The sequence below is a fragment of the Pieris rapae genome, chromosome 18, assembly GCF_905147795.1.
Source record: "Pieris rapae chromosome 18, ilPieRapa1.1, whole genome shotgun sequence".
NCBI classification, from domain to species: domain Eukaryota; kingdom Metazoa; phylum Arthropoda; class Insecta; order Lepidoptera; family Pieridae; genus Pieris; species Pieris rapae.
In genome coordinates this window covers 780150-789899 of record NC_059526.1, presented here as the reverse complement: position 1 = coordinate 789899, position 9750 = coordinate 780150, and the positions used below count along the sequence as shown (strand labels likewise).

At 32.4% G+C, this 9750-nt stretch overlaps 1 protein-coding gene across 2 annotated transcripts in view; it reads left to right on the top strand.

The window, feature by feature from the left end:
* Positions 1-4271: 4271 nt before the first annotated feature.
* Positions 4272-9750, top strand: part of LOC110994588 (transcriptional activator cubitus interruptus) — an 86340-nt gene continuing 80861 nt past the window's right edge. For both annotated transcript variants that reach the window (XM_045632143.1, XM_045632141.1), the window contains exon 1: positions 4272-4491. The gene's annotated coding sequence lies outside the window, so the exon portion shown is untranslated. The remainder of the gene's footprint in view (positions 4492-9750) is intronic.

Genomic DNA, 9750 nt, shown 5'->3' with positions numbered 1-9750 from the left:
GCTTTGATAGCGGAAGCAAACCGCTAAGCCTGAAGATAAAGGTATCGGGGACTATGCTTAAAAGGAGTATTAAGAATATCCACAGCGCAAAATAACCGGCATCATGAGCATACCCCACATACATACCCACACTTGCATACCATCACACAACATAGCCGAATTAGGTGAACTTAGATTTGATCTGATTGATTTTTTTCGTCCTAAGTTTCGTAAAGCTTTGAACCTTTTTGTATATATTAAGCATTCCTTTGGCTGTGGTTTTACAAAGAAATTCTTAGGTAGTTGAGCCAGTAGTACGGATGACTGAGAAGCGGTTAACAAGTAGAATTTACAAACTGTGGATGGTGAAATCAAGTTGGGTAGGACTTGTAGTGAACAGTAGAAAATTCTGGAGGCACAAGAGAAGGGTTAAGTTAGAAGTACTCATATCAGTTGAGCATGGTAAATGTCATGAAAGAGGATGAAGCGAGAGAGGCATGTCAGCGTAGCTAATGGAGATAAATGTAGTATCTATCTTTCTTTCGGGAAAACGGCGTGATAATATAAATCAATATCTTTTACTATGTCTTTATCAAATTTTTATTATATATTAAAGTTTACATTACGATCTATGCTCTAACTCTGAAACTAACCTTATATACTAAAAACTTTTTAAACATAAGAAAGTGTCAAATAACACTGCAGTCTGTAGGTATTATTGGGAAGACACTCTGTTCTTATGCACTAATTTTAATTGTAACTAATAAATAAAAAGCAAGTAAATCCAGGGTAACTATTAACGTAGATCTCACGGAACACAAGGTATCGTATTTTAACACGTAAACAAATTTGCACGTGCGAGTTGTCACACGAATATCACATTTTAAGATTAATTTTAATGAATTTTATTAATAATAGCAAATCCACTTTAATTCTATACTATACACAATTTTAAATCAAATGGTGTTAGTTTTGTTATTACGTATATACAAAGTAAAAATAAAAAATGACCATTTATTCTTTGATTCAAAATGAAACATTGGTTTAATTTAGGACAAATTATAAGTAGTCAATGAAAAAAAGCACTTTTTAAAGTTAATTTATGCTTCAAGGCTTAAATATTGGTCGTTGTATCCGGGTTTTGCGATACAAAACTGAGCTTTTTGGGAATTCAGTTTAATTTAATTTCATATAGAAAACTAATTTTTTGAAAATATTCTATTTAAAAAAATGCAAAATTTTTCTGTCACTTTTCTATGGATCTAGAATTTATCTATTGCAGTACGCACTTTCGTTTGTTATTTTTGGTTTGTCCCCGCAGTAGGTTCAAGCAAAAAATTGGTTAATCTGTTGGGTGCCTTGAAAACCTTGTCATGGCTGCAAATAAAAATCAATATGGAAAAAGTATTTGAGATTCAGTATAAAAATATATTTCGTTTTATTTAGATTAAAAATTCAAAGGCTGAGGTGGATTCGAATCCCGGCTGTGCACCAATAGACTTTCTTTGTGTCTAACACTTGCTCACACAAAAACATCGTGAGGACATCGGCACACGTTAATCACCTACTTGCCTTTTGCCTCACGAAACTTAAATCGGTTTTTTAAATGTTAGGAGGAGTCTACTCCATACAAAAAATAAGAGTTTCGTATGTTTAATTTTTTTACGAATTTACGCACTACGGTATTACTCATAATCAAAAAAGTAAAAATCAACATCAAGATTCGAATCTCTGTATCAAAATCCACGCTTATTAATTTGCAACATAAAACCACAAACGATAATATTCTAAGAAAATAGTAAAAAATTTAAATCCGTTTCAAATTAATTAGTTTGAGGTCAAAAATCTCACGTTTAGGTGTTCGGTTGACTCATAAGTTACATCATTATAAATTCACAAATGTCTCAATTAAAGATTGGTCCGGTATAATAACTCAGAAAAAATAAGCCCGCAACCCTGCCTGGTCCACGACTTTTTGTTTCCTTCTAACAATCGAGCTCGAATAGTCTGTCTCTTTTTTGCCGCAGACGAACTTGTAAATTGTGCTTTTTACGATCTTCCCGGTTTTGAAGGACTTATCGAAGCACCGTGCGAGGGAATTGACGCTTTATACTTATGACAATAGGGTAAAAAGTTATATGAGATCAATTTTAACTTAGTACGCTTTGATGTTGTTAAATGTGATCAAGTTATCTCACTCGGACAAAACAAAATACAGCACAAGTCCTTTGAGCTTTCGAGTTTAGTCTCGCGATTGCTTTTTGTAGCTCCGTCCCTTTTCTTGAAGCATTTCATTCGTAAAGTAAACCTGTTATTCTGAAATCTTCTTAATACAGCCTATTTTCAGGGACTTTCGACTTTATGACTATCGCACAGAGTGGAAATTCTGGTCTAATAATAAAAAGTTGTTCAGAATGTTTACGTTAAGATGTTATTGTCACGTTCTATCGATGCAGTGGATTTTCTCTTTTTGTTAACTGCATTAAGACATACTGACATTGCTCTGTACCTTAGTTTTCGTATCATGCATGATTCATTAGGGGTCCTTTGCAAGTGACTGTTGTCACACGAATCGTTGACGGTGACAGCACGATTCGTACATCTTTTTGCTGGTTATTTCCTTTTATGGTGTCATAAGGCACACTTCCATCTTGCAGCAGCAGTCCTTTTTATTACGACTACCTATTCGAGTAATCAAAATCTTAACAACCCGAAACCAGTTCTATCAAATTCCATTTTTTATTAACAAGTCTATAGAAGGATTTGCCGATCGCTTATTAACAATGATTTATATATCACTTTTGGGAAGGCATGACTTTTTGTGTTGGTCGTTAATTGCTGCTGTTTCGATATAGCATCTAGTTAGCTCTGAATTACAATATAATTATTGTTATCCAAATAAGGTAATGTATTATTTTATATAAGTTAACTCGGACACACATAGTGTCAAAACATTATAGACCACTAAGACTGTTAATCTTAGTTTAATAATAATTATTGTATATATTGTAAGTCGTGTAAAGTATATTTTTGAACTATCACAATAGTCATTATTCAAATTATTATTATTTTATAAAATTATATTATATAAACTGTATTATTTTTTAAACATTTACTTTTACACACAGATCTTAAAAGACTTCTTTATTTCCACTTTTAATTCTTACTATTGTTTTTCAACTTGTATTATTACTACATTATTTTTTCTTTTTTGCGTCTGATGTGTAAACTAATTGTGGACTGTGGTGTTCTCTAGCAGAAAGATCAGCCCTGCTCTACAGCATAATTCTGAAGCAGGGCCGGTTACAACCACAACGCACATTACACTCTTTACATATTATATTTTCTAATTACTATTATTATTGTTTTGTGTGTTTCGTTAGTTAAATGTCTATAGTCGCTATATCATTTATGAAGTTTAATGAAGGGATATATATTATTATAATGCTCCTAAATTTTAATTTTAATTTGCGTCATTTGACAACTCTTGGTTCTTTAGAGGACTCGTAGACATGAGAAATGGGAACTAGTTCATTTAAATGTATGAATAAGAAATTTTTGTAGTTTCCCAGAAAATTGGTCTTGCTTGAGTCGTCAGCAGTGTCATCGTTGGGTAAACGTTAGCATAGTAGTCACCACAACAAACACGGCCCGTGATGAGTATTTACAGACCACTTAACAAATAGATAATTATATAGTCCGTTCGTAGATTTACTTATTTTACTTGTGTGCCGCAACATTTTTTTTGTATTATTTTAAAACGAGACAACTTTGTGTGCTTAATGATTTTATTTTAGATCGAATGTCCTGTTTCGGTAACCTACGATTTTTATGTCTTAATTATGATAACTCTAAAACTGTATGCAAATTTGACATTTAAATAAATTATATTTTTAATTTACAATTCCGCCCACCCATCTGGACTATACTTATCCATCGAAGTGGAGTCATTAAAACATTTTATCGCATGCAAATCCATGAATTATCATTGTTTATGCTAGTGCATCAGTCAGCATAGCGCTAAGAAATGCGATTAAGACATTATCTGGTTACTATCCGTGCGAGTGAGATGCAGCACAAATACGCCCGCATATAATTTGTACGAAAATAACTCCGCGTGTGAGTGGGATGGCGTTATTGAAATGTCATAGTCGCCGGCGCATAATGAGAAAACCTCTGTCTCTTTTCCTCTTGACGTCTTACAATCGTTTATTGTCATGTTACTGTCTCGTTTTGTCCGAGATTAAGATGAAATCGGCGAGCTGGGTCCGTGTCCTCCCGCTAGCGGCTAATAACACACGGCTTGCGGCCGGCATAGGACGTGCGACACGCCGTTTTTTCCCCGAAACTTTTTTGAAAACAAACGTTTGTTAACGTGATCTGTGTCTTTTAGATAGTGGCCAGTGATGGATGATTGAATTTTATGTGAAGTTAATTGACAAGTGTGTGTGTTGTGTTAATTGCGAATGGATTGCTCGCGCTGCATTTAGTTAGTGATATAATTAATTACAAGTAAGTCCTTATTTGAATTGCACTGTATATATTTAGAATTTACATTTTCAGGATTCCAGGTTTTTCCATACTGTTTTTTTTAGGAACGTTGCGTTTAATTTTAAATACTTTTACATACGTAAGTTACTTAAATTTAAGTTATAATTATTGATTTAATTTTGAAAAGTTTCTAACGGATTTAAACCTCTTTTCACTAAAGTGTTACCGTCCAGTGACACTTTAAGTCTTTTCTTTTCTACATGTGGCCTAAAGTATTTTGTACCTGCCTCAGTCCGGAGAAGGGATTACTTTTTGTAAGTTTAAAAACAAAGAGTCCCAGACGACACAGGGTGCCCCGACCGTGTTGTAGTGTAGTCACGTTTTCTGTCATTCCCAAGAAATGCCGGGTTTTTTTATTTATCACCTAACTCTACGGTTTTGCATTTTTATTAGGCGGGGTTTATATTTAGATTTAATGCGGTCTATTCATTTTATTAACGGATGTCAAGAGGTGCAAAGTGAATTATAAAGTAGTAGAACGCTCAAGTCATAATCACAGTTGTTTAAGCGCTGGTTATAACTTATATCAAACATGATGCTGCGTAGACGAGAACTAAATAAATAAAATAAATATGCTTAATTGAATAAGTTTTACTAAACTTTACACTAAGGGTTATTTTTTAACTTTTAATATACTTACTTTTAATATAATATACTTTTAACTTTAACCACGAATATTTATATAAGACTTGAAATCGACAGTGCAACATATTATCATATTTACACTGAAATCAAAACTTATTTTATAAGACGTATATTTAGATAATCAACCAAGTTTAGCATTTATTCTAAACTTTGCATTTATTCTTTGATTACAATCTATTAATAAGTAAGCAGTAAAACACAATCTAAATAAAACAGCCATATTTTTCCACAGACAATTTACGACGCAATTATAAGCGATATTTAAATTAAGAACATAACAATTACAAATTTTTTCAATCTCTGTAGATTCTTTTTTTGAAAGTGACCTTTGGGAAATTGTTCAGGCAACATTGTAAGTTTGACAATGAGTTTGCATATCACGACCGTAAACGTCATGATCACGAACCATCGAGAAATTATTTGTTTATGATATTCACTATGACCTTTGGTTCGAAAGTCTGATATACATTTGAATCGCATATCGCGTAGTGGTCACACTGCTTTTGAGCACTAAATAGCTGAAATTCAATCAAAAATTAGGACAAAAACGTTTCACTTTCCGAATATTTATTTCAAAAAATCTATTGTTGTATTGTACTAGTTCCTGGCATCGCTATATATGTACTACTAAAAGTAAGACAAAACCTTATTTTCTATATGTGCGATCACGCTAAATAAATGCTACCGAGCCTTCTTAATTAATAACATACTAAACCCAAAAAATATATTACATTATATATACTATATAAAAAGTGCGTTGTCCGTCGGAAATATTTTATTAATTAAAGTTATTTTTGTTCTTCAAATTAATCTACTAACGATTTGCAAAAAGCGAAATAAAGTTTTTAATTACTTTGAAATGTACAAACTCGAATTATCTTTTGTCTTTTAGTACGTGTGCCTAATTCTTCATTGCTCTATGTATAGGGCTGTCGCAATCCATAAAATAATAATATTATTAGAAATAATAATTCCTTAACATTATTAAATTATATGAAATGACGTGAGAAGGATTGCAGGGAAGCAAATCGTTTAAACGCAACGAAGTTTTGATACTAATAAACTGAAAAAGACTTGACCAATTTCATATATTTATATTCATTCACAACTTGATGGCTATATAATTTTTGATTATCTAATAATATTTATTTACAAAATAATTTGCTAAATGGATGTCCAGCTGTGGAAAGCCGTCGAGGACAGCAATAACTTATTAAAAAAGCAGAAATCATAGAAGTTTCTCACATTTAATAGACTTTTACTTACATATACCAATAGCGCTGTCTGTATCTGTCGTAGGTAGATGATCAACCTTCTGACATACACCGTCGACTTTTTGGCACTATGTTTTCTTTACCGTACAAGTACCTACCGTAAAGCATATAGCAATTCATTAGAACACAGCCAGGGATTGAACCTACGACCCCCGGATGAGAGTCACACGTTGTAATCACTGTGCTAACTATTTTTACCACTGCAACAAAGTTTAGGTACATAAGAAAACGATGCCAAAAAGTGTGAATAATAACTTAATACAAGATCTGTTGTTGTTGGCAACCCTGTTCACCGCTCGGTCGATGACTGACTCGATTGAAGATCAATCAAGTTGATTAAGCAATTATCAAAACTATACGTTTCTATCGACATGTACCCAGCAAGGGTCTTTTGATTCGAGCATCATTTTAATATTTTGATCCATCATTATTTCCTATATGATCAAGGTTTTGAATTTAATACGATTTTAAACATCTACAGTAGAATAAAAAAGCGGCCAGCTAGATAGTTATATGTATTATAAGGTAGCCTAGGTTTCAAAATATATATCATGATATTTAAAGAAAACACTTTTTAACGGATTGAAGCTATGTATTATTATAAACTTATAATTATTTTACGTAATTTTTTCCCGACGTTTCGCGTTCTTTACAGCGTGCGTGGTCACGGCAACTGAAGACAAAAAAGGTGTTAAATGTCAAAAAGTATCACAGTTGTAGAAAAAATAATATTGAAAAATTATTTAAAAATAATTATAAATTTATAATAATACATAGCTTATATCTGTTAAAAAAGTGTTTTTTTTTAATTTGTAAAAATACTATTATGATATACTTAACATGTTAGCATCATAAAATAATTAACGGCTAAAATATATGAGTATTTCCAACTTTGATTGTGTTCCCTTTATGATAGAGACTCTTGGGGCGTTTGGTGCAAGTCCATAGCAAATTAAAGATTGAAGCTGGCGCCTGGTAGATAGCACCAATGACACCAGAGCTGGTGTTTTCCTTGCTCAAGAAATAAGCATCGCAAAACAGCGAGGATTACTGCTGAAAACTTTTTAGATTTGTATAGTAAATATATAAAAGGCACGAAAATCCAATAAAAAATACAGACAATGGAGAATGGAGATTTCCACTGCTGAAAGAAGCTTTTGTTCTAGACCAGCTTTCGGTATATAACTAATGATGTGGTGAAAACATTCTTGTCCGTGATAGATAGTGCTGTATGTATGATACACGATCACTGGACGACGCAACTATCAATCAATATAATAAATAATGCTGTTTTCGGGACAACTATTTGTGTATTACACTTTGAAATGGTTACGAAATTATGTAAACTTTATATTTAAGTTAATGGTACAGTTAATATAAGTAAATTTCTTAGTATGTATTTCAAACACACAAATAAACTGTATTTACAATATTCTTAATCTACGAGTAGAAAATTAAAACAAATTTTTATACAGGAAAACAGGCAGGCTTATTTTATGTTTAGTGGTACCACCGGCTATAGACATAGAATGCCAGAGGGCTCGCGAGTGCTTTGCCGGCCTTTTAACTATTAGTACGCTTTTCGTGAAGGAACCAGTGTGCTATGCTTATTTATAGATATTTTAACGTTATGTTGTATACTAGAAATACCAAGCCTGTTTCTGGTGAAACAATAACTGTTGAAGGATCGAATAAAATTAAAAAATAATTTGGAGACTAGGTTAATGGCTGAAAGAATTCATAATTCTGTAAGCATTGCCGATATTTTAAATAGAAAATGGAAACTCTACTGTACTCAAAAATGTTTTCATGTCAAAATCAAAAATAGTATTACGCTAGCATCCATCTTAAAAAGAAGATTTAGACAGGTGTTATATTGAAGTTGGGCGTAGTCTATGGTTAACTAAATTAACGAATTGGTGATAACTTCAAAGAATTTCGTTTGACGTTTTATTGAAGGGTTAATTTCTAAAGATGCCGTGAGAAATGAATGTTAGCGTATTTTTAAAATTGAGTAATGATAGTTTGTTTATGATAATATTATACTTATATTTAATTTACAATTTAGTTAACTTACATAATAATAAAAAGAAGATTAAAACAAATTTTAAAAAGTTTGGTCCCTGTGTCTAGTAGAAGTATACCTTGTCTCCAGAAATCCGTGGTCTCTTCTTACCTCTTCGGGAATAAGGTGTGATATAAAGAAATACATAACAAAAACAACTAATCATAAAAATATTTCGAGTTCGTAACTGACTAAGCGAAATTAATTTGAACTATAATAATTTCATTAAAATGTGTTTGAAAAAACACGAAATCTCCATTAAATTTCAAAATCTTCAAACTCAATCGAAATTGCGTCAAACCATGACATTGCCAGAAAATACGGAACAAAATATTTGTACAGTCAGCAACGCAATAAACACACAGGAGCGTGACGAATGGCTCTCCAAAAAAGCAAGACAGAGTCATCCTAGGGTAGAACTAATTGACCGGTCGTATAAAAAACTTATTCGGTTGATTGGATAGAAAAAGTCATGAATGTATTGGTTTTTGATTGTTAACACTAAATCACTATTTATTTACAATTATGTTAATTACTTATATACAAAGAGGACCGCTTATAAATCTTTAAAAGCCTGCGTGAAGTATAGAATTTAAAAAAAATCGGATTTCTATATCTGTTTCAAGATTCGTCAATTTAATACTCATGTAAATGATCAACCTTCTGCATTACACGCCGTCGTGTGGTTAAGGTAAGCCTGTTTTTCTTCACCATAATCGAATCTACGACCTCAGAGATGAGATTCGCACGCTGAAGCCTCTAGGCAACACTGCTGCGTGAAGAATAGCGGGAGAAATATATCTAAGTTATTCTAATAGTCTAATTTTTGTATAGATAACCCAGATTGTGATAGCCCAAATGTAAGAACTATATATCTAAAATATAGGTAAATGTTCGACCGATACTTGACAGTATCATCGCTAAATTAACATGGTTTTTAAGATTTTTAGTAAGAAATAGGCCCGAACTTTTCTCTATCACCAAGTATTACTCAATAAGCTTCCAATTGATACGGAATTTTGAGCTTTTTTCACTACTATATCAATATCAGGCCTTCATCTTGATTGTTAGACACCTGTATATGTTGCTATTGTCCCGAAACCTGCCGACTTACTAACAAGATAGAAAAAAGTGAAGAGACCAAATGTCGAACAATGGTTGGGTTCAGGTAGAATAAATTCTATTGTGCCTCGCCTTTGGATTTCCTTGTAAATTCTATGAATGCGTCGAAAAACT